Source organism: Lycium ferocissimum, chromosome 6, assembly GCF_029784015.1.
Source record: "Lycium ferocissimum isolate CSIRO_LF1 chromosome 6, AGI_CSIRO_Lferr_CH_V1, whole genome shotgun sequence".
In the NCBI taxonomy this organism is placed as follows: Eukaryota; Viridiplantae; Streptophyta; class Magnoliopsida; order Solanales; family Solanaceae; genus Lycium; species Lycium ferocissimum.
In genome coordinates, this window is record NC_081347.1 from 64,601,428 (window position 1) to 64,624,984 (window position 23,557).

The 23,557-nt window shown below is 34.2% G+C and overlaps 1 long non-coding RNA gene across 2 annotated transcripts; it reads right to left on the bottom strand.

The window, feature by feature from the left end:
- Positions 1–3,635: 3,635 nt before the first annotated feature.
- Positions 3,636–11,136, bottom strand: LOC132060043 (uncharacterized). Of its 2 annotated transcripts, XR_009415871.1 has the most exons (6): positions 9,810–11,136; positions 9,055–9,696; positions 8,845–8,978; positions 7,177–7,227; positions 5,546–6,250; positions 3,636–4,633 (listed from the first exon to the last, which is right to left on the bottom strand). It is a non-coding gene; the product is annotated as an uncharacterized LOC132060043 (long non-coding RNA). The 2 variants fall into 2 exon arrangements; XR_009415870.1 differs by lacking the exons at positions 7,177–7,227; positions 8,845–8,978; positions 9,055–9,696; positions 9,810–11,136 and having other exon boundaries at positions 5,546–6,476.
- Between the last annotated feature and the right edge of the window lie 12,421 nt (positions 11,137–23,557).

Genomic DNA, 23,557 nt, shown 5'->3' on the forward strand with positions numbered 1-23,557 from the left:
GATGAACAAATTTAGCAATGACATTTATATTTTAGTTAGTAATACTCGTATAAAAACTGATCACCACTTTACAGTTGGCCTCTTGTTTTAATGGTAGAAATAAGCTAGCTTCGTGTTACCGGTATAGTAAAAGAGGCGTTTGATATTCGCTAGGTTTTAAACATATAAATAGTGAACAAATTAAAAGGAATGTCTTTCTAAGTTGTCGTACCTTATTTGATGATTCTCTGTGTATAATATGTATCTTCATCTGCATAAAAGAGGAATGATAATAAATATGTATCTTTTATCTGCGTACAATTAAAATGCATATCTATATATAAAAGGGAGAGTAGAAGCACAATAATCTAAGTTGATGATTTCAAATAATTTAATTTGTGAACATGAAAAAGTTGAACTTACCTTAATCAGAATATCAATGTTGCAATCTCTATTTGAACCCTTCGACACCAAATCCAGTGATTATTGTGATTGTCACATTACTTGTTTGAAGTTGTCCCGTAGTGGATTAATATCTTATTCAATTCTGCCATCTGCAATTCTACACGTACATAAAATATTTGATTTTTCTTGCTTGGTAACATATATATGCACTATGAAGCAAGAAGTATGTACCTAATACAATAACTAACATAATATCATGCAGTTGCATGAACTAATAGAATGTACACAGGTTATTTTGACATACCTCCCGCACAAACATCACGCAATACGCTATGAATTTGCTGCATTGTTACCTTGCTTTCAAAATTTCCTTCTGTAACAATAATTTTTTGAAAAATATATAATTATGTCAATCATCAAGTTCATGGCAAAACAATGAAATAAGTGTAAATAAATATGCCAGGATAAAAAGTAAGTAACATCTATTATATAAGCCAAACATAATTTTTTCTGTCAAAATAAAACCAATTTCTTTTGCCTTAAAAAAAGAAATGGACTTTGATGCAAAAATAAAAGTAATTATATGAACAGAAGATCGAAAATAGAGAACATAGCTTAAGACTTTCTATAGCAGTTTATACAAAAGCAAAAACCGCGCAATTTTAATGATTTTACCCCTTGAAAATCTAAAACCGGAATGACACAAATACTCTTAGGTGGAAATCCAAAAACAGGCATGTCGATCCAAGCATTATATTTGCTCTTCTAATATCGCGTGTATATATATAGTCTCTGGTGCTACTTACATCAAACATAGAAACATATGGAGCATGTATATATAGAAGAATTCTTCTACTTTAATAAAAATGGAATCGAGAAGGAAAAAAAGTATAAAAAATAATATACATGAATGAATTTAAATTACCTCTAAAAAAACTCATACATCATATGTGCATCAATGGCCAGTAGAACTTACTATTAAGGATCACAATAACAACGTAATCTTTCTGTTTTCTTGAAAGACTAAGCAAGAAATGATACATAGAATAAATATTTGAGAGAGAATTTATGTAAAGAAAGAAATTAAATTACATCTGCAAAGTACAAAGTGATATGTGACTGTGGAAATAGCTGATAGAGCTTAATGCAAAAGCATAAATATAGCAAAGAATAAAATGTTTGAGTTCATGTAGAACTTTTCAACCGTGAGGTCTCAGTTCCTTTAGTTTTTAAACGAAAATTATTGATATCATGCATGATATACTTATCCTATTATCTCTCATTCAAAAAAGATTTCTATCTTTTATCTAGCTTGAAGCTCAACAAACATTCAAATGTAAATACTTATCCTATCTCTAATTAATTAAAAAAGAATGTAAACATTGATAGAGAAACAATTTAAAATACTACTGATCATCCGTTGACTTCAATCTTTTTAGATGAATGTCATTAGATTCAAAATAGAAGATATGGATAAAGATTGTTTATTATTTAATCAACCTTTATATTTGATTGCAAATTCAATTTTATTACATAGCCAACCAAAGTTTGTCTTAAAATTGCCAAGTGGCTTGATATTAGCTTGCCACTTGGCTTAACCACATTACTTATACCTCTCCTATTATATTGATATATATAATTGTATATTTGGTGTATATTTTATGTATAATTGTATGTACAGTGATACCTCTCCTATATATATATATACTAGATGGCCCGTGCGCGTGCATAGCACGGGCATATGCCCGATGTCGTCGTGTTCTACATATTCAATATAACCAAAAAGGTGTAACATTGAGAATGTAGTTTCATATTACTAAAAACGAAAGTAATACTATATAGATGTATTGAAGAACAAAGTTGTAAAAGATATCCAAAAGATCATGAAATATGTTCCTCCACCAGTGTAAAGCATGCTTAGCGCATTCTTTAGCTTGCTTCATGACAAACGGAGGTGCATCCCTTTCTAGAGTTGACCACCCCGATTATATGTATGATATCCTGAATCCCTGTTTCATAGGAATCTTACAATGAAATCCAAGGTTAACAAATTGGATCAGACGGACCTTTTGGTGCTGCTACTCCTTACATTTGAAGACACCTGCTTCTTTCTAATGGGGCAAAGAGAAGGATACCACGCCATGGCTGCAAAAGAACTGTTGCATGTGATAGGGAAGCCTCAAATCACATACCAGTCAAGGTTTGCCAAGCCCAAATAGCGGAATCTACTAATTTAGGAAGTGCTTACAAAGAAGCTACCATTTCCCTGTTTCTCTGCAGCGGGAAACTAAAAAACCACTGATAACACCCCAAAACAAAGCAGAAGCAAAAAACACTTAAAAGAAACCAAAAGAAAACACGGAATAAAAAGGAAAGAGGCAGAAGCAAAGGCACTCACCAGAAACAGAAAAACAGTTTTTTCGTAGAAAGAAGGTGAAGAAGAAGCACAAAGTGAGTAAAAAAGATACACACAGTTCCTTCAAAACATTTTCTAAAACAATTCACGTAATAACTTAGCCAGTCCAATACATTTTGAGTTAGTCCTATAAAGCATTCTCTCAATCAGTGAGACTTGTAGTTCAAGAACTTTTTAATCATCCTCACAATTTATTCCATGAATCATTTTGAAACTCATATTCATGAATAAGCCCTTCTTTTATCTCCTTCAGTAAACCAATTCTGTTTGGCAAGATAAACAAAATCTCATTCAATACCACATTTTTCACTCAGCTGGGAGAAAAGAGATTCAACATACAATTATACCAATAGTTAATACTGAACTTTAGAATAATAAGATAGATTCATAAAGCTCAAATCTTTTTTACTTTAAGCTTCAACAGATAACCAAACCAAACACTTTCTTGCTTCAGCCATATACAGGTACTACACTTGTGCTTCAAAACCAACATAGCACATTACCATATATAAACAAACCCAGCAAAATTCATAGGTTTAATAAATGCCAAAATCAAAGAGTAAATGGAGAAATCTAGAAATAAAATAATAGCTAATGGCCAGAGATACTAAGAAACTAAAAAGAAAAGCCGAGAAAGTAATAATAGACCAAAACGACAGATTAGATTGGATTATTATATCTGTATTCTTGGGAATCCACATCATCTGTAATCCATCTTTACCTTTATATGAACAAGCTTCTCAAACAAATTGTAGAAAAGTTTGTAATAACAATTCCATAAGATGCAAAATTAATTTTACAACGCTAACCCACAAAAACAAAAGTTATCCAAGACTGAATTTAGGCGGAGATGAAGCTTTGAAAAGACAAAAAAGAAATAAAGCAGAAAGAGGAATCTCCATCTCTACGCTAATCAATTAGCTATTCGGTCACAGAGCATGGCTGAAAAGGAGAGATTATACTAACAGCCAGAGATCCAACAAAATGAATGGCAAAACCACTAAAAATGATAAAGGGCATAAAAATACATAAAGCAAATAATCCACTTCTACTAAATTTTGCAGATTGTGCACCTTTTGCAGACAATAACTTGTTCGTCATATTATCAAACAAAAATCCTCAAACAGTTATAACCTCCATTGTTTGCAAACAGAGATTTCTAGCAAAAAGATGAGGGGGAAATATACAGAAACATTTAAGAAAACACTTCATGAAGAAACATTTTTTTTGGCTCGAACACTGAAGCCATTTGATTGATTCTTCACCTTCAAAAGCAAATTTCATTCCACATTTGTTTTAAGGACATCAAATGAAGAAAATCAGAAGCAAAACTATGAAGGCTAATCTTTCGGATTACTCTCTTTTATAGAGCTGCTTCCAAAAGTGTTCAGTCCAAATTGTTAGTTGGCCGTGTAATTGTCAAATCAACATTGTATCTCAAACTCTCTTTAATATTTCACTAGAATGCTATCAGGTAATATCTAGTGAAATCTGCACTACCTGCCACCATTTTATCTCAGTTTATTTCTTAACTGTAACTCTGACTTCTAGTGGGTCTTAATTTTTTTCTTACAGATAAATATCATAATAAGAACATATCCATACTCGTCATCCATTTCAGTTCCTAGTTACTGCTTGATGCAATTAGTAGGTCCGTTAGTGTATGCAATTACAACACCAACAGGGAACATAGTGAGTGAAAATCTGGCTAAGAATTTTAACTCTAATAATTTTATTACTGAAAATTAGGAAGAGAACCTCAGAAGATATTCAAATAAAACACCTGACTACCGATTCTTCATGCAAATAAGTCAGTCTCAAGTTGTCCAAGCACTATGTGGAATATTCTTTGCCATGAGCGAATAGGAAAGACACCACTGAAAATAATTGTCACAAGTAGCCTCTGAATACCTCTTTTCCTATCAACGACACAATATCCAATTAGTTGATGAGATTTGAGTGATCTACACAACTATCGCTGCCAGAAATTTCACTTCACCTATCAATTGTTAATGGTCCTACATTAGAGATCAACACAACACTACAGGTTTCAGTAGCACACAACTTAAGTTGTTTAGCTTCTTAAGCACAAAACTCGTGATTTAACTTCGCAAGCACACACTAATTATCTAGAGAAGAGAGATGTGTCACTCATAACTTGCTGCAAAGTAAATGCTCAAAACCAGTATGTTCAACCAATGGGGAGAAAGGTGGAACAAAATGCCAAGAACTCATAGATATCCTTTCCCATTTTGTTTAGGCTTCCCAGTCGTCTCGTCGATCAGCTGCTGCTAAGAGAAAGCTAATTTTTCAAGATGGCCACTTAATTTTTCTTTTTCACCTTCTTCCCCACCCTTTCACTAAACGGCATCAAATATATTTTGGAAAAGAATATCAAAGAGGAAAACAACATGAACAAACCTCTTGATGCAATTCTGAATAAAAATTCCACAAGCTTATGATATCAACTATAAATCTTATTGAATACATACTTCGTCACCATTCTCTTTAAATTGTAATTATTGTTTTGCTTTGAAAAATTACTCTCACTTGAATAGTAAAAGAATTTGGAAGGGAGGACAAGAAAGGTATTACTATAAAATGATCTGATAAATTTGCACCTGATTGTAGCTCGCAAATGATGCCCAGTAAAAATGTACTCTTCAATTTCTCCCTTTTCTCAACAAACTTCTCTCTTCTGTAGATTATATAATAGACACAATCATTTGAAAAAAAGAACTTTACCAAAAATAAAAATCTAAATTCTTACAAAAAAAGAAGCTGCTATATTGAGAAATAATAGTATAATCATATAGAATAGAAAGCAAATACTCCCAATACATCTTGCATGCATATAGTCTCATAAAATGAAAACATGTATGTCATTATAAGAGACATTCACACTCATAACTTTAATGTGTTCTTTAGAATTTAAATCTCTCTTAGCTCTTTGTAATCTGTAGGTAAAAATGCTGTAATCTTCATCTCAAATTGAATCTTATCCATCTTTAATCAGACATTATCTATATTAGAAAGAAGCTAGCTCGTGTTGCGCAAAGTGCACTTTTGGATTATTCAGAAGTGCTTCAAGATATGTCCTATATGTCTGATTCAGATGGGAAAAAGATTACAAGTAATTTGAGTTGTATTCTGCTGACTAAACTGAGCCGAGGGTCTATCGGAAACAGCCTCTCTACCTCCCAAGGTAGAGGTAAGGTCTGCGTACACTCTACCCTCCCCAGACCCCACTTGTGGGAATATACTGGGTATGCTGCTGTTGTTGTATTATAAGAGACATACGGGTTAAAACAAATAACAATGATAATGAGGAACATGAAAAGTGATCAATACCTTGTGCAGGCTCACAAGAATCCTCAAGTTGCCTCTTGAGCCAACATAAAGTGTCATTACAGCAGAATTTGAGGAATCCAGCAGCATATCTTCCATGAACTGCAACAGTAAGAAAGATGTCTATATAGATTTAGGAAAGAAGAAAATGTGTTTTAAAGCTAAAACACATGTTCATGTTCGTTTGAAAAGATCCATCGTCAAAATAAAATGAAGAATGAGGGGAGTGATAAGGTATATCTACTTTTCTTTTAATCAAGGTTATATAATAACCTGGTTTTTTCTTGTCTTCATAAAAAATAACCTGGTTTTTCTTGCTGACGCAAAGTTCGACAAAATGTAGCAGTAGCGCAATAAAAATACGCAACGCAAGCAAATGGAATACATTATAACATGTTTTTATAACAATGCATATTTACTGTTTACCAATAATGTGAAGTAGAAGTAGATAATATACCTTTTGAGCTCCTGAATGATAGAAGAGTATGTCATAAAACACCTGTGGAGAAAGAAAAGTGATAAAAAAATTTAATTGTTTTAGGTATAGAATCAAAAGTCTTGGGTTCATTAGTCCCACACTCCTTTATGTGAATCACACATTGCACAGAGTACTAACAATAGTAAAAGCTAAAAAGAAGAAGAGAAGAATTTCACCTTATAAATCCACCTTCTTAGGAAGAAAAAAGTCAAAAATAAACAAGAAAAACACATATTCTCAATAGTAAATGACCCACCAAACTCCGAATTTTACTCAAAACTTTACCCCCATAACCAGATTTGGAAAACGGTGTCTTTAAATGGGTAGATTCTTTGTCAACATAATCAGAAGGTGGCATTTGAATGAAGATTTAACACATCTCATAGGCATATTGATTCCTCAAATTCATATACCATCAATAATCAAGTGTCAAGAGCATAATCGAGGAAGTTTGCAATAGAGTTTGAAGAAAACTCAGCAAAAATTGGTATTATAACTAAGGGGTGGGGACAAGCAACTTTCTAAAGTCCAGACATTTAAGAAAACTTACTTCCAGGGACAAAAACGCTGGACTCCTGAATATTTTCGAATAGGGGTTGTCCTGTCAAAAAAGAAATCCGTTAATTTAGGAATATTATCGAACATCTTGGTGCATTACTGTGCAAATCTGATACAGTGCTATCCAAAAGGAAAATCAAACCTCAAATTTATATTCTGAGACATGATTAAAACACATGCATGGTTGAGAAAACAGAGGAAGAAGCTAAGAACGTGTCATTTTCCATGCTTCAGTAGTGAGGAACTATAAGCTATAAGAGAAACTAAAAAGAATACCTAAATTAGATTACAAGTACATAAAAATAAAAATAAAAGAAGAAGAACTAAGCAGAGAACCAGAAGATTAGAACAAAAACTGGGCAAAAAGAAAAGTAGAAAGACTAACAAAAACTCACCAAGAGAAAGAGCAAGACATTCAGAGCACAGTAAAATACAAGAAACCAAAAGCTTGAGAAAGAAAGTGAAGAGAAAACTGTAACCAAAAAGCAGAGTAGGGCTCAAAAAGAGCCCACGTGTATAACACGTGTTAGCTAAATGAAGTACGCAAATGTTCAACATGCTGTGGTAGCTATTGGACCAAAAGTATGCAAGGACCAGAGATGCCCTTAGCAATCAAAACATGTCATCAGCAAGTAACATATACAACGAATTACAGGTTTACTAAATAGCTAAGTTGCTCGGACTCTTCACTTCCGGTGCCGCGCAAGTGCCGACACCACGATATTTGTAATCAAAACAAGAGCTACATTGAAATTGTACAAAACGGAATATACCTTGTGTATAGAAATTTCTAAGACAGTCCTTCTCCTTATATGCCCTTCTGGGATCCTCTTCTTGATCACTATTATCTCTTTGGAATACCTTATAAGTTTTTCACATAAGGTCTCATATTTTAGACATGTAACTCTACTTTTAGTTATTTGAATTATTTTTAGCCGAACACCCGCACCGTATCCGTACCTGGATCCGTGCCTCCGAATCTTAAAATTTAGATCATGAAGGATTCGACCTCTAGATCCGCACCCATATCAGACACCCACAGGCCACACCTGAGTCCAAGCAACTTAGCTAAATAGTACAACATGTTGAATGTAAAACAAATACATTGATTAAGCTAAAATTATTGTCCTATAAGTAATATATATTGTGAAATAGATTCAGCCATTCCTCTCCCGTCAAAAGTAATAGACATTGATGATTTTGAATCTTTTAGACATTTCTAATTGGCCTTTTTAATTCTATTGCAGTTTTTCCTTAAACTGGACATGCTGGTGAAACTGATCTCTAACATCTGTCATCTTTCTTTACTTCTACTCTACTGCATTCAACTAATGTTTGTTTGTTTGTTTTTTTTTTGTTGAGAAATTTGTCATTTTCAAGTCACAAAGCACGGAAGCAGTTATAACAGGCCTTAAAGAATCCTTCAATGACCTTATAATCAAAGGCAAAGTATTCTCAGGAAAGCTATTAAACATCACTATTCTAAAAACACCATAGTCGCCTTTTGTATAAAGTTTTAAGTATCCATGTAGATGTTTCATATGGCTATCAAAAAGAATATTTGTAAGTGAGCATTTTATGTGAATCATATTAGACAGGGCAGACAACCTATAGTACAGGACAAATATTATGGGGAAGATAAAGAGTAAGATTCAATTACCACATTAGTTGGAGTTCTTTTCCCAAAGCATTTATCCATTGCTGTCTGTTTTTGTTAAATACTTCCCTCATAAGGATTTTAAGGTCCCTCCAATGAGCCGTTAGGAGATAAAAGCTAGCAAATAACCACTAAACCTACATTAGGTAAAGAGCAAATTACATCAAGTAAAGTATTTGTTGTCCAGACAGGCTATTGCAAAGATGTTATTACTTGCAAGGTGGAAATATAACCCGATATATAGAAGATTGCTCCAACTGATGGCAAGGACCAAAGACTAATGAGAGATTTCCCAGATTCATTTTCTTGAAAATGCCAATTGGCGTCTGTAGACAAAACGATATTACTAATATTGGAATAGTCATGATTATGAAAAGCTTGCTAGCATCACAAAAGTTCATATACATAGTTAATGGTTCCTTTCCTCAGAAAATATTAGTTTACTATTTCAAACTGCGTGGTAAGTCAAGTTGAGGCTTCCGTTTCTTCAAGTGCTTTTTACTGAATAAAGCATTTACCTAGACTCCCTAAAGGATTTTAGGGTAGTTTTTGATATTTGAGAAACTTATAAACGGTCAATATCTAATCATATAGACTGATACAATCATGTTGCCTCGCATAATCACCATTCACTTCTGGGAAGCTATCAGACAATCAAACTTGTCGAAAAATCAAAGGAAATTCTTTATTTACATACTCTTTAACAGGAAAACTCAAAATACTCAATTTATTACATTGAAAATGTGAAAGAGAAGAGGATACTATTCCCTGAACAACAAAACAATTATATTTCTGACGAAGTTCTCTCAAGTTACGTTGTTGTTTCTTGCAGCCACATCCTCACAAATGATATACCTATGTGCCCCAAAACCAACAGGAAACATCTACACTTTTTATATACTAATATCGAAATCCCAGTAAATGGAATAACTTAATAGCAAAATTAAAGTAATTGGAAAAACTCTTACAGTTTACTGGGGAAGCAATAAGATTATGTAACCTATTAATATGAGATGTGTGGAGTTCACTATCAAACAGACCATGCATCTGAACGACACCAGAATATAATATTACCTCAGTGCTGCATAAACTACAGAGCGAGTCAATGAGTCCATCTGCTCCATTGACCAATGATAAACGAACTTACTTTTAGAGGTCACATCAAGAAAAAATCAAAGCACAAACATCATATTATCATTTATAAATGAAAGTAGAGAGGCAAGTAAGGAGTTCGGATATCACAAGTACTGCATTTAAACACTATTAGGTTTACAAACACATTAGAAGAAGACCTAGATATCAAATAAAAAGAAGGAAAATTAAATGAAAACTAATCAAGTATACCTTAGTGTTTAGATAGATACTCCACACAGAGAGATAGGACCAAGGCTTTCTGTTAATGATGAATCCTTGGCAAAATATAATTACTAATTGTAGCATGATCAAAATGTAGAGCACCATAAAAGAATTATCCAATATTCATTTTCTTTCATGAAAAAGATTCATTCTTTCAGAAAAGAATCAATTTGCAAATACATTCCTAATAAGGGACAAGCTGCATATTTCACTGTCATACTATTAGTTGCCAAAAAATCTTTTAAATGACCTATATTTGTGCTATTCAAAGTTCTAGCCTTGCAAAAGGATAGAGATTTATGTTAAAATCACCTAAAAAAGGGAATGGAATAGAATATTATTTCAGTTGTTTCAGGCAAATTAACAAACACCTAAACTGCACCCAAATTCTTCCCTTTTAATTAGAAATTTTTGTCCAGATGGCAACTCAATTATGCTTAGTGCTGGAAGCATTCAAATACTAAAAACCACATGCACAGTATCTACTAATCTACCCAATTGTTTTTTTTTCGAAAAAAAAAAAAGGAAAACCCAGACACTTATAAACCACTAATCCACATATACATTGAAGTAAAAAAAATGAAGCAAAAACTAAAAAAGAGCTTCAAAGGAAAATGATAATTCTAAATCAATAGTTTATAAAAATTAGAATTAGAGGTTTACCTTGTGGCCAAGAAAGGAAAGAGAACTTTTACCAGAACTCAGAAATTTTATCTTCGTCCGTTTCAGTATTTTTTGGTTTTACCATGTGTCTTTTGAAGAGTATCCATAACTGTATATACACAGAAAATGGGGAGGGTAATTAAACTTTTAGAGTTAGAGAATAGTCGTTCAATTGCATCTGACAAGGAATTATGTTAATTTGAAAACCGAAGATACATGCAACATGATTAAACCTAAAATTCCAAAACAATCAACAAATATTGAAAGAAATATCCAATCAATCACAGCAAATAAAAAAAAATAAAAAATAAAAAGACTCCGAAAACAAGAAAAAAATATGAGATCAAAGCTCACCTGGTAAATCCCATCGGGACATGAGAAAGAAATTAATAAACACGGAAGAAGAAGGTGAGAGAACCCACCAGAGTGTGTAGGGAAAGCTAGCCAGAGAAATGAAGATAACTACAGAGCTGGAAAGAAGTCACGTGGGTCTATTGTACATGTTACACCTGGAAAGCTAATTGACTCATTTAAGTACAAAGCCCAAATGTAAAATGACAGAATTAGCCTTCGTCGTTCAAAAAGCTTCACTTATTAATAATCTAAACTAAATAAATAAAAATAAACTAAATAAATAAATAAATATATATATATATATATATATATATATTTGTATATTTGGTGTATATTTTATGTATAATTGTATGTACAGAGATATACACATAACATAAAAATACATACAATGCATACAAGTATGTATAAAACTGTATGTTGTGTGTATGACATGTATATATCTTGTATGTTTTGTCACTGGTTTTTGGTGAACTTCGAATAAAATTTGGCGGAGAAGTTGTGGAGGGGGACAGAGCATCAGTAGACAAGGTGAAGCAGTGACAGATAGTGATGGAGAAACGATGACGGGCGGCAGAACAACGGCGGCTATGGTTTGTGAGAAGAGAAGATGGGGAGACAGAGAAGATAGAAAGCTAGAGAAAAAGGAAGATCTTCAAAATTCCTAATTTGTGGGATTTGTTGAAGGTTTTATATGCTTTGTAGATAAACTATTGCTATATTTCGAAAATGGAAAAGTATTACTTATTAGTTATGATAAATATTAATTTATTTATTTTTTGTATATATTCGAAAAATTCCATAATTTTATTACTCTTGTTATTTATTATGTACTAGTAAATTTGGCCCCGATTAGTGAATTTAATTAACATTTTTTTTATAAAATTAGTCAAGATGAAAAAACGATTTAAAAACTTCATGCATCTATTAATTCTATAAATTGAATGAAGTGCATATATAACTATTTTTCAGTTTGCTTCAACAGATACATATATAATTTATAATAGGAAGATAATAACAATGGCATTAATTTAACCCAAAAAAAAAAAATGACACTAAAATTAAAACATAGGTACTTACTTTACATATAAAACCATTAACAAACTCTAACAGTAAAGAAATTAACCTAATCTTACAAAAATGTATTGTCACTCATCCTTAAAAAAAAAAAATTCTATTACTGATTGCTATGGGGAGTTTACTCATTAATTTTATTTTTTTCAGATACATTTTTTTAGTGTTGTCCATTCAATGATTATTTCAAGTACTCTATCATTCATTATTTCGGTGGGATCCTTCAATAATAAAATGGATTTTCATTGTGAAATTTCCAAGGTTATTGAAGTAACCATTGTAGTGTTTTGGAATTTACATCTCTACATCATAATAAAGAAATTTATATCCACCTTGTGAGATTATACTTTTTCATCGAAGCACCAACGATAATTTTTACCAATAAAAAATTCTCTTTAAACTTTTCATTACTAAATGCAAAAAAGAAAAACGCTTATTAAAATGAAAAGAAGAGAAAAATCACTTTTCTTAAGTTTGTAATTAGAGAAGATTTGTATAGAAGGCGACTCTCAAGTTTTAATTGGGAATATGGCCACTCAATTTCTTTTTCAATTACTTTTTTGGTATTAGGGTTTAGGAAAATGGGAATGGGGTAATTTTCATAATTTTAAAAAGATTGAAAGTTTTAAGTTATACACTTAAGTCCAATTGACTTCTAATAAAATATACAAACACTCTCTCTCTCTCTCATCCGTCCCTTTCTCTTCTTTATTTCTCTTTCTAGCTTGAAACTCTCAAACTTCCACCTCTCCCCCAAGCTCCAATACGCCTTGATCGTCGTAAATAGGTAATTTCTTTAACTCTGCAACTCCATCGGAGCATTTTGAGCTCCATATTGCCCTGAAATTTTTTAATTTTTTTCGGTCTTGATAAAAAACTAGTGTTCATAAAGATCTGCTTTTTTTAATACCTTTGCTGTTTTGCCTTCTTTTTTTTTTGTCGAAATGTGTGTTATTTATACTTTTTTTTTTTTTGCAACTACTAAATATACCACTTGGCAATACCTCTAATTCTACTTTCCCGAATACTGAAAAGCAATTGTGGTCACTATATTTTTTTTTATGCAAATTTATCAGGAGATATGGCCCCCTGATGTTTTATTAATAATGATCAAGTTCAACAGCAAAAGTAGAAAACAAAAAATAATTGATGCTCACCATCTTTGAGTATGCATACTCAGAGATAGTTTTACACTTTGTAATCATAAAATAGCAAGTGAACTGCTCCATCTTCAAGTAGGCTGAATCTTCCTTGTTTTGATCCTCAGTGATGGAATTTGTGCCTTGTCTAAATTTAGTATCTTCCTTCCTAGTACGCGGCATGATTCAAAGCTTGTGTATTCAGTTTGATTCTCTGCCCGGTCTTTGCATTTGCTAGGAAATACGGTGATTTCCTTCTCTAAATGTCTGCAAAACTTGTACCTGTATACTTATTTTGCTTGTTTCGATCTTTGTTTTTCTGTTTTTGCCAATTATATATGGTCTATTAATAGACTTTTGGTCTATTATTCTTATAATGGTTGATCAACGTCTCTATTGCTTATATATAGATCGTATAAATGCCTAGATGTAGAGGCAGAGGAGAAAAATTACTCCACCGTTCTTGTGCTATGGTTGAAACTCGTTCTAATGCGAATCGTAAGGATAAAAAAAGAAGAGGTGAAGAACTTAGACGAGATAGAAAAAGAAAAAGAAGTGCAGAAGCTCAGAATGTGTCCCACTCAGACCCCATTGATGAGTGTAGTGTTGATGGAGATAGAGCTGATAGTAGAGTTAAGAGTGTATTCGAGGATGGTTCAAAACACTCTAGTGCTGCTAAAGATGTTGATCCTTTCTCCTTGCCATATTGTGCAAAGACAATTAACGTTGAAAAGTATGGCTTGATCAATTGGCTGGATGATTATGAATCTTTTGCAGCAAAAGTTTACATGAAAGCGGTATCGTTGTTAGTTGAATTTAACAATGTGTTGAGAGATCAACAACTAAGGAAAATGTGGAAGCGTTCCTGCTTTGGTCACTTTAGAAAAGTTCAAATTCTTCATCAACTTCAACGGACGGATGATCCACTATATGCTTCTTCGTCATGTGGTCCAGAAAAAGAAGCATGAAGTGTGGTTGCTCGTGAACGACAAAGCCTGCGTGTTTTGGCTTGAACGAGTTTGCGTTGATCACCGGTTTAAATTGTGGATCATATCCCTCCCAATCTAGAGAGGACGGGCAATTAAGAAATGGGTAGAATTCCACGCAAAGGTTACTCAAAAGAAGAAGATTACATCAGACAAGCTATTGTCGGTGATAAGAGGGCCTAGATTAAATAAAGAAGAAAAGCTGAAATGTTGTCTTGTTTAGTTTCTCCATACAATTTTAATGACCAAAGATGTGTCTCGGGGTGTGGACGCTGATTGGTTTAAAATGGCTGACGATTTGGAATTCTTCCAGAGCTATCCTTGGGGAAAGGAATCCTTTGAACTCACCTTGGAATACTTGATGGACAAGTTAGACATCCCCAGACACTACCTTGATAAGAAGACACCATCATATGCTCTCTACGGCTTCCTCTAGACATTCATGGTACATGTTATAAACCACTGGTGTAGTAGATTATAGACTGTGTGTTATTTATTTATGCACTCAGCAATTATTTGTGTCATTATAGGTCTGGACTTATGAAGCTTTTCCTACACTTAGACTGCATGCTGGCCAATCAGATGACGTTTCTCTGCCTATTCTTGGGATTCTTAGGTGGCACACCACAAAAATGGACCGATTCTTGAAGGTGATCCATTTAATATTGGAGGGGGAATTTCACAGCTATAAATTTGGAGTCTATTATCGATGTTTTTGCAAAAGTATAAACTAAATGCTAATGTTTTGTGTATTTGTAGGTTGTGCACCCTTACATCATCCTCACAATGCATGAGATGGAGCAGGACTACATGAAAGACTTTTTGGCATTTGATGATGAGGTTGATGATCCCATTATAGATAAATTGAAGATTGAATTGGAAGGCGTGACCGTATTGGTTACATTAAAGAATGGCTCGAAGGCTCCTAGTAGGTTAAGAAAGGAGCCCAAGGAGACTTCTGATGAGGATACTCATCATGCCTTGAAGCGTCGTAATAGGTTTGAAAAGGAGTCCAAGGAGCTCTTATATGATGGGGAAGATATTCAATCAGAAGATTTTGGTGGTAATGTTGGCATTGGGACTTAGGGTCGCGCGACCCAGTGGGGGTCTATCGGTCTTGGATAGAGCATGTGGAGGCTATGACAACATGTGAATAAAATGGAGGAGTCTCTGAATGTTCTTCTCGCTTATGTGGAGGCAGAAAAATTTAAAAGGAGCGAGAAGTTGAACAAAAAGAAAAATCAGGAGACTGTCAAAGAGAAAGGTGAACATTTTGAAGTTTTTTGTTGTAATTATATTGTATACGATTTGCATTCTTTTTAATTATGTCCAAAAAATGCAGCACAAGCACATGTGGAACCATTTGCTATCAACAAGTTGAATGTAGGTGTTGAGCCCACTGCTGAGATCCTTAGACAAGCTGCTCATAAGAAGGTTGAGGCCCCTAGACCTGCTTCTGAAGTTGGGAAACATGAGAAGGTTGAGCTCCCTATGCCAGCTGAGAAGGCAGCATATGTTTCTGTTCCAACTGCCTAGGTTAATGAGAAGAACGCTAGTACTGATCTTGAAAAGGTTAAGGTCTCTAGACCAGCTTCTGAAGGGGAGAAACTTGAGAAGGTTTAGGTCAAGAAAGTTGAGCTCCTATGCCGGTACACTCGGGCGAGAAGCGACGGATGTCCCCCCACTGCTAAGGTTAATAAGAAGAAAGCTACTGAGGCGTGTCAAGCTGATGTTGCGTTTGACTCTGAAAAAGTTGTGTCGGGCATCCTCGCCCAGATTAATGGTTATTCAGACAACTAATTTGGCTATTTGGGTTGTAATGAACAATTAAGTTTTTGTTGAATGTATGTGGTGGATGATGTCAAACAATCAGTACTAATGTCTGACAGTTTTAACAAACAATTAATTTTGACTGTTTTGGGTTAATTTATATGAAGGTTAGATCATTGAAACCTTTGTATATAAGTGTGTTGTTTCATTGTGAACTTAGATATCTTTAAATATGACTGTTTTTACAAGTAGTGGTCACTTCTTAATATAATTATCTATCGGTGACATGAAACCTTATTATTTGCTACGATGAATGTTAATCATCAACTTTGAGTTTATATATACTATTATCGACTATGAATAAAGCTTATACACAAACTCAGTAGAGATGTTATAACGCTTGATGACAAACACATATATTTTTCATATAAATAAAACCCGCTTCATATTGTCCAAAATTCTTCATACGCCAAAATGAAATACCCAGTCCCACTACAGCCCTATTACATACTGCCATAGAGCAAACACCACTAATAAACCATACAAAAGCATTGTTAGTCTATTCTCTTTCTCTCCAGTCACCACTATCCTCTATTTTACTTCATCCCTCTCAATTTCGGCTTCTCCCAACATAAATTTCAAGTGATTCTTCTTTTCTTCAGATTCTCTAAACAATGACTGAAGTAATTCCTCGTTCTCTAAAGATTCTCTAAGTCTATTTATATTTCAGATTTGGTTAAGCCTTTTGATGTTGGTGTCTCAGGTCCACCTGGGCTCCTGTTAGGTCCTGGGCTCCTGCTAGGTCCTGGGCTCATTTGAGATATTTTTGGTGTTTTGTTGAGGTGTGGATCAATAAACCTGAAATAGTTGCAGCCACCATAATCCTAGAACAAACAACAATTAATTAGAGTTTTTTGTCCTGAAACCACTAAAAAAACGCATACATTTTGAATTAGAAACTTATAGTTCCAGCTGCACAATTAAAGAATCTGCAACTTGGGTTGTTTAGGGTGCGTGATGTCTTCAAGACAGTGTATTCACCGCAGAAACAAATGTCGGGATCTTCTGGTTGAGATGTTTCGGGCAGCTGAGACATTTTGGGTGTTTTGATCAAGAAAAAAGATAATGGAGGAGTTTGATCAAGAAAGACAATGGAGGAGTTTGATCAAGAAAGACAAATGAGGAGTTTGATTAGGAAAAATACAATGGATGAGTTTGAATTTTGGGCTGGTTTTATGTAGTTTTAGTTTTTATGTATATTTCATTCTGTTGTAAGTTTTTTGCAAAGCTTTAATAGGTGAAAATTGTAGATGGAAGCAGCTTTTGGGCTTTCATGTATAAAATCTTTTAGAAGTTTTTGCTGTTATGGTTGGGGGTTGCAATGAAATGAATTATACGGTTAATGTTCATATTTCTTGTGTTGTGTTTTATTTATGTCCTTTTCTGTTTTCTAACTGTTGAAATAAAGCTAAGTGTGCTGGGTCTATTAATAAACATAACTATAGTAAACGACTATGATCTATAATTACCCATTGACACGGTCTATGATGGACCATTAGGTTTTCCTAAAACTATTTTGATCACGTGTCTAATGGATGGGGACTTTCATATGATTTATTAAAGTGTTATTACAATGTTTAAATAGTATCAAGTCTTTTTATTTATTTTTGGCTTTTTTAGACTAATATTAATGATTTAAGGACCATTAGGTGTCTTAAAACTATTTTGATCATTTATCTAATGGATGGGGACTCTCATATGATGTATTAAAGTGTTATTATAATGTTTAAATACTATCAAGTCTTTTTATTTATTTTTATCTAATGGATGGGACTCTAAACCTTTATTCCTATGGTTTATAATCAACCTTGAAGGTCCATCATAGACCGTCTCAATGAGTAATTATAGACCATAGTCATTTACTATAGTTATGTTTATTAATAGACCCAACACACTTTGCTTTATTTCGACGGTTAAAAAAGAAATGCAAAAAACAGAAAGGACATAAATAAAACACAACACAAAAATATGAACATTAATATATATTCATTTCATTGTAACCTGACCATAACGACAAAAATATCTAAAAGATTTTATACATGAAAAGCTAGCTGCTTCCATCTACAACTTTCACCTATTAAAGCTTTGCAAAAAACTTACAATAGAATGAAATATACATAAAAACTAAAACTACATAGCTAAACTAAACTAAACTAAACTAATCTAGGGGTTTGTAGGGGGTGCTACCGGGGGGGGGGGTGTTATGAGGGCATCTGGGTCAATATTCTTCTATTGCGAGAGGACATGAAGAAATCGCTCAATCCTGCGAAGAGACCTTGTCAATCTCTCCCTGTCCTCTCCCAGCGCCCTAAAGAGCCGTTTGAAGTCATTCACAGTAGAAGAATGTCTGGTGATGGAGTTTGTAGCTGTGGGTGCCTAGGAAGGCGTATTCTTCTGGGCATTTTCGAGATGAATGATCTGAAATTTCTATGGGCTTGAGTTTATTTGAAATGGAGGAAATAAGGAATAGGGAAGATATAAAAACTGTTTGCATTAGTTAAGTGAACCTTCACCCAATAGCTAAGAGACAAGTGGCTATGGGCATGGAGGTGTCGTTTAAATTTATATTTTATCAGTGTGATTAGACATGAAACAACAGTATTCTGAAAAGGTAATCATTACACTACTCAGTTCCGCATGATAAGGGTTTTAATTGGGGAGTATAGATCTCCTAAAGGAAGATTAATTTCCTAACTATGAACCATTATAGACCAACGGATTGGTTTATTATAAACTCGCATATATTCTATGATAGACTAAAACAAAGTTGATTAATATTGAACTAATACAATAAAAATACATTCAAATTAAAAAAAAAAAATCAAGTGGATGCTCTCTCAAATATCGACATGCTGTTTTGTTGTGACCAGCCCCTTTGGAAGTCGAGCACTTGTTTCTCGTCCCTTTGTTACTTCCTTTGGGCTTGAAAGATTCCGCGACCAGGAATACGCTTCACTCTCTTCCTTCCAAGTTTATGGTCGTAAGGGGGTGGAGGAATATACATGTTTGCGTACTTCTCTAGGACTTCCCATTCTAATTCTGGAGGGACTACATTAATAGTTTCACCAATGCAAGAATGTAAGACTGAACTTTATACATGGGAGAGGAATACTCATAGATGCTTGAATCATAATGAGGTCCATACTTCAATCTCAAGGCTATTATCACGTGAGTGCACGGTAATTTCACCAAGTCGCACTCTCTACAAGTACATGTTTTGTTCAATAGATTGACTTTGGCAGTTAGGCCATAGCAGACTACGGTGAACTCGTTGGCATCCCCGTTTATATTATTAACAAATAAGGAGTCGCCCTCATTCATCTTTTCCCTTAGCGTCTTTTCAGCCGAAGGCACAAATAAATTGATTAAATGTAGCGATATTTGCACGTCTCTGCCTGAAAATTTCAGCAAACCTCCTAGAAATGGAAGCAGTCACTGGGTACTCTCCTTCATCCCTCAATATTGAGTTGAGCGACTCAACAATGTTTATGGTCAGCACATCGTACATATTTGCTGGAAAATATGCCTTGCTCCACTTTTCAAATCCAATATCAAACTCGAGGCAATTAGCAGCTTGGGGGCATTTATCCGCAATTGCGAAAATGTTCGTTGAACTCTTGGTAACCATATGCCTTTCTTTGCGTCATAGTACACATGAAGAGAATTTCCACATTGAAATTTTTTTCGAAGGTTATCACCAAGATGCTTCATGCATAGTTCATGATGAGCATGCTCAAAAATTCTGGAAACACCGTTGGCTATGCTCTTGTGCCTATCAGAGATGACGCACAAGTATGGTTCATCGGCAATTATATAGCTCAGCTGCTCGAAGAAGTAGATCCAGGATTCATCACACTCCTTATCCACCACGCAAAAAGCAATTGGATAGATATGGTTCTCAGTAACCTGTGCGACGGCGGACAACAATACACCCTCATACTTGCCATATAAATGTGTACCATCAATGGTAATAACCTTTTGCATGTGTTTATATCCTCGAATGCAAGCTCCGTAAGCTATGAAGTAATATTTGAGCCTATCCGCATCATCAAGACTAATGCAAATTCTGAAACCTGGATTTAGATTTTCAACCATATACGAATAAGCAGGTAAGCAAGTATACCCGTGCTCCGGTGTCCCCCTAACTATGTTCTGAGCCGTTACTCCTGCCTTCCAACACTGCCAATATCTTGGTTTATAATGGAACTTCCTGAAACCGTCCTCTGGATTTTTTTTGTCGTTGGCCCTTTGTTGTCAATATAGTCATTCATCAAGGCTGATCCAAGGACAACTGCCGAGGCATGCTTATGAGTGCTTGTAACGTGTTCAACCCCGCAAGTGTGATCACCAACGTACTTGTAAATGCCAAACCTATTTGAGTTGTCGTACTTATTGGCCTGCAATATCCAACCACAATTAGGAGAGGTATATTCCACCTTATAATATTTGTTGTTACTCTTGTTTGGTTTAAAACATAATTGGATCTTTATTACAGCTTTTTTCAATAAAACCTTTAAATACTCATTGTTGTCAATTGCCCACAGTAAAAACCGATTCCATCATTGAAGTTGTGGTTTCTTTGTTCACCCCCATCATTTCCATCACACTCTTCGTCATCAATATCAGGATCATCCATATCCATAAAATGATCACCCATACCCTCATGTGCTATTGAAGCTTCATCGGTTGGCGACTGTGGCAGTGGTGGGTCTGTGGGTAGGGGTGGTGCTACTGATGTAGAACCAACTTGAGACCTCTTAACAACATTTATTCTTAAAACAGGCCTAGAACCATCAGCAGCAACATCAAGCATGTACAATACCACCTGCCTATCATTCGTTATGAACGAAAGATGGGTTTTTCCCCTAGTGGGCAAAGCATTAACCATATAACTAATGCGCAAGTCGCTAGACTCACAATTTAACTCCCCGCTTTCCATTACTCTCGTAACCAAGTCATTATACGTACCATTTCGACGCACGGCAATCGGCACCTGATCACCCTTGCTCACAGAATTCCAATTCCAACATTTTGGGTCTCCTCCCATTCACCCATGTAATCATCACCTGCTATAATATATTTTGCAATCGACGCCATAATAAAATATATAATAGACTATGACTTTGGTCTATGCCTAGTCGATGACTCGTTGATGACTGTGGTCTATAACTATAGTCTATTACTGACCGGAGAGCAGTACCAGATGTAGAACCAAAAAGAGTAGGGATGAAGCTCGTACCAGTTGCTAACTGAGGTATTTGGATGGAGAATTGACGGAATGTCGGAATTAGGCCAGAATTTTCGCTGGAAAAGTGAGCTTTTATAACAATGAGGAAAGCTCCTTCTCAACGATTTCTACCAGATTTAACTTACAATGGCTGAACTATGGAAGCTTTCCATCGTTGGGGACCGATTATCCGGTGAAAAGTCAAAATTTTCGCCGGAAAAATGGTCTGAAAACTGCAGAAAACGGGAGCTTTTGGAGGGAAATATTTTGTTTTTTATTTCTATTTATGGTAATAAAAATGTTGGGCTGCAAAAATATAGTTTTCAAAACTTTGAGGCTGGAATTTGACACAACAGTTCTCTGACATGCTGACGTCATAAATGGTGGCCAAAGCACCAATTTCTGAACACTTATGGCCTTTTGGCAAAATAACTTTTCAAAATGGCCTTTTGGCCAACTCCCCTTTGTAAGTAAGTGATCTAGTTATTTTATGTCCAAAATTGTTGTTTAACTTCAGTTAGATTTTGATTTACAACATATTATTTGTGCAAAATTCAAAATAAAGAAGAAAATAATTCAAATGAAAAATAACACAAAGAAGGACAGCATGACACCAACTTCTGATACTAATTTCAATGTTCGAATCGATACGCTATTTAGCTTTTTTCCTTCCCTTCTTTCCGTTTTCCTTTTCATCGTTTATTTATTTCATTTCCCCCTTCATAATAATAGTCATAATAGTCATGTAGGTCTTCACACATGACTGGCCTCTTAAGTCAATTAAAATACTTCTTTTCTTCAAGGTATATCAAACCATCCTCTCCTCAATTAAGCACGATTATCTACATGACTATTATGACTATTAACTTTTTTCTTCTTTCCTTATTTAACTTTTTTCCTTCACTTCTTTCCGTTTTCCTTTTCATGTTTATTTATTTCATTTCCCCCTTGACAATAGTCATAATAGTCATGTAGATCTTCACACATGACTGGCCTCTTAAGTCAATTAAAATACTTGTATTCTTCAAGGTGTATCAAATCATCCTCTCCTCAATTAAGCACTATTATCTACATGACATAAAAAGGAGCATCCTTATAGTAATTAAAATGTTTTTCTTCCCTTATTTAATATAAATTTTCACTCTCGAGACAAACACCGTGTTAAGCCAAACAAAAAGAAAGAAAAAAGTTTTCACCAAATCTCCATGGACTCAAAGTTTGTCATCTAAAGTAGAAAAGGAGAATAAATGAGTAGATCAAGAAAGTGATTCATCTGCAGTTTATTATTTTTTCAATACCCAAAACAACATACAATCAACCAATCACACATGTGATACAAAATCCCTCAAGTTATAAACCTAAAATTCAAATATATCAGTGTTGTTACAATAATTAAGAGGTGGACAAAACAGAAAAAAGATGATACATACTATTAATTCCGATAAATGATAGAAGAAATTGAAGCATATTTATTTGAATAAAAGTATCCATGCTTTCGCTGGTAGTGAAAGAAAAAATAAAAGAACAATCTAAAAACCTCCATAGCACAAAATTTTGGCAGAAAGATTAATAATGAAACAAATCGAACCAACATTACAAATAAGATAATAATATAAAGAAAACAGGACAATTCCTACAAAAAGTATTACATGACTCTTAAATCGCTGGAAGGGGTAAAAAAATATAGTACTACTCTTATCACATGTAAATATTTAATTGGAAGAACAAACTGGAAGAGGAAGATCATGGCAACCTTCTTCTTTGCAACTTATACATAACATAGAAGTAGTCCTATATTGTACTACTGATTGAGAAAAAACGTCATCATGACTTTGTTGGGGGAAGCAAAAGGGATGAAATGGCTGCTAATGGCTTGATTAGGCAAGCGGTATGGTTAATGCTTTATTTTTATGTAATAAAAATATTGTGGGCCTTAAATAGTGATTGATCGAAAAAGATTGAAAATTTGAAAGAAAAAAAAATGCAAGAAATTCCAGTCTATGCCTAGTTCTATATATATTTATTAGCTTACTAGTCAAATCAAAAAATATTATTATTTGGAAAAGGTGATTGAATTAACTTTCTTGGTG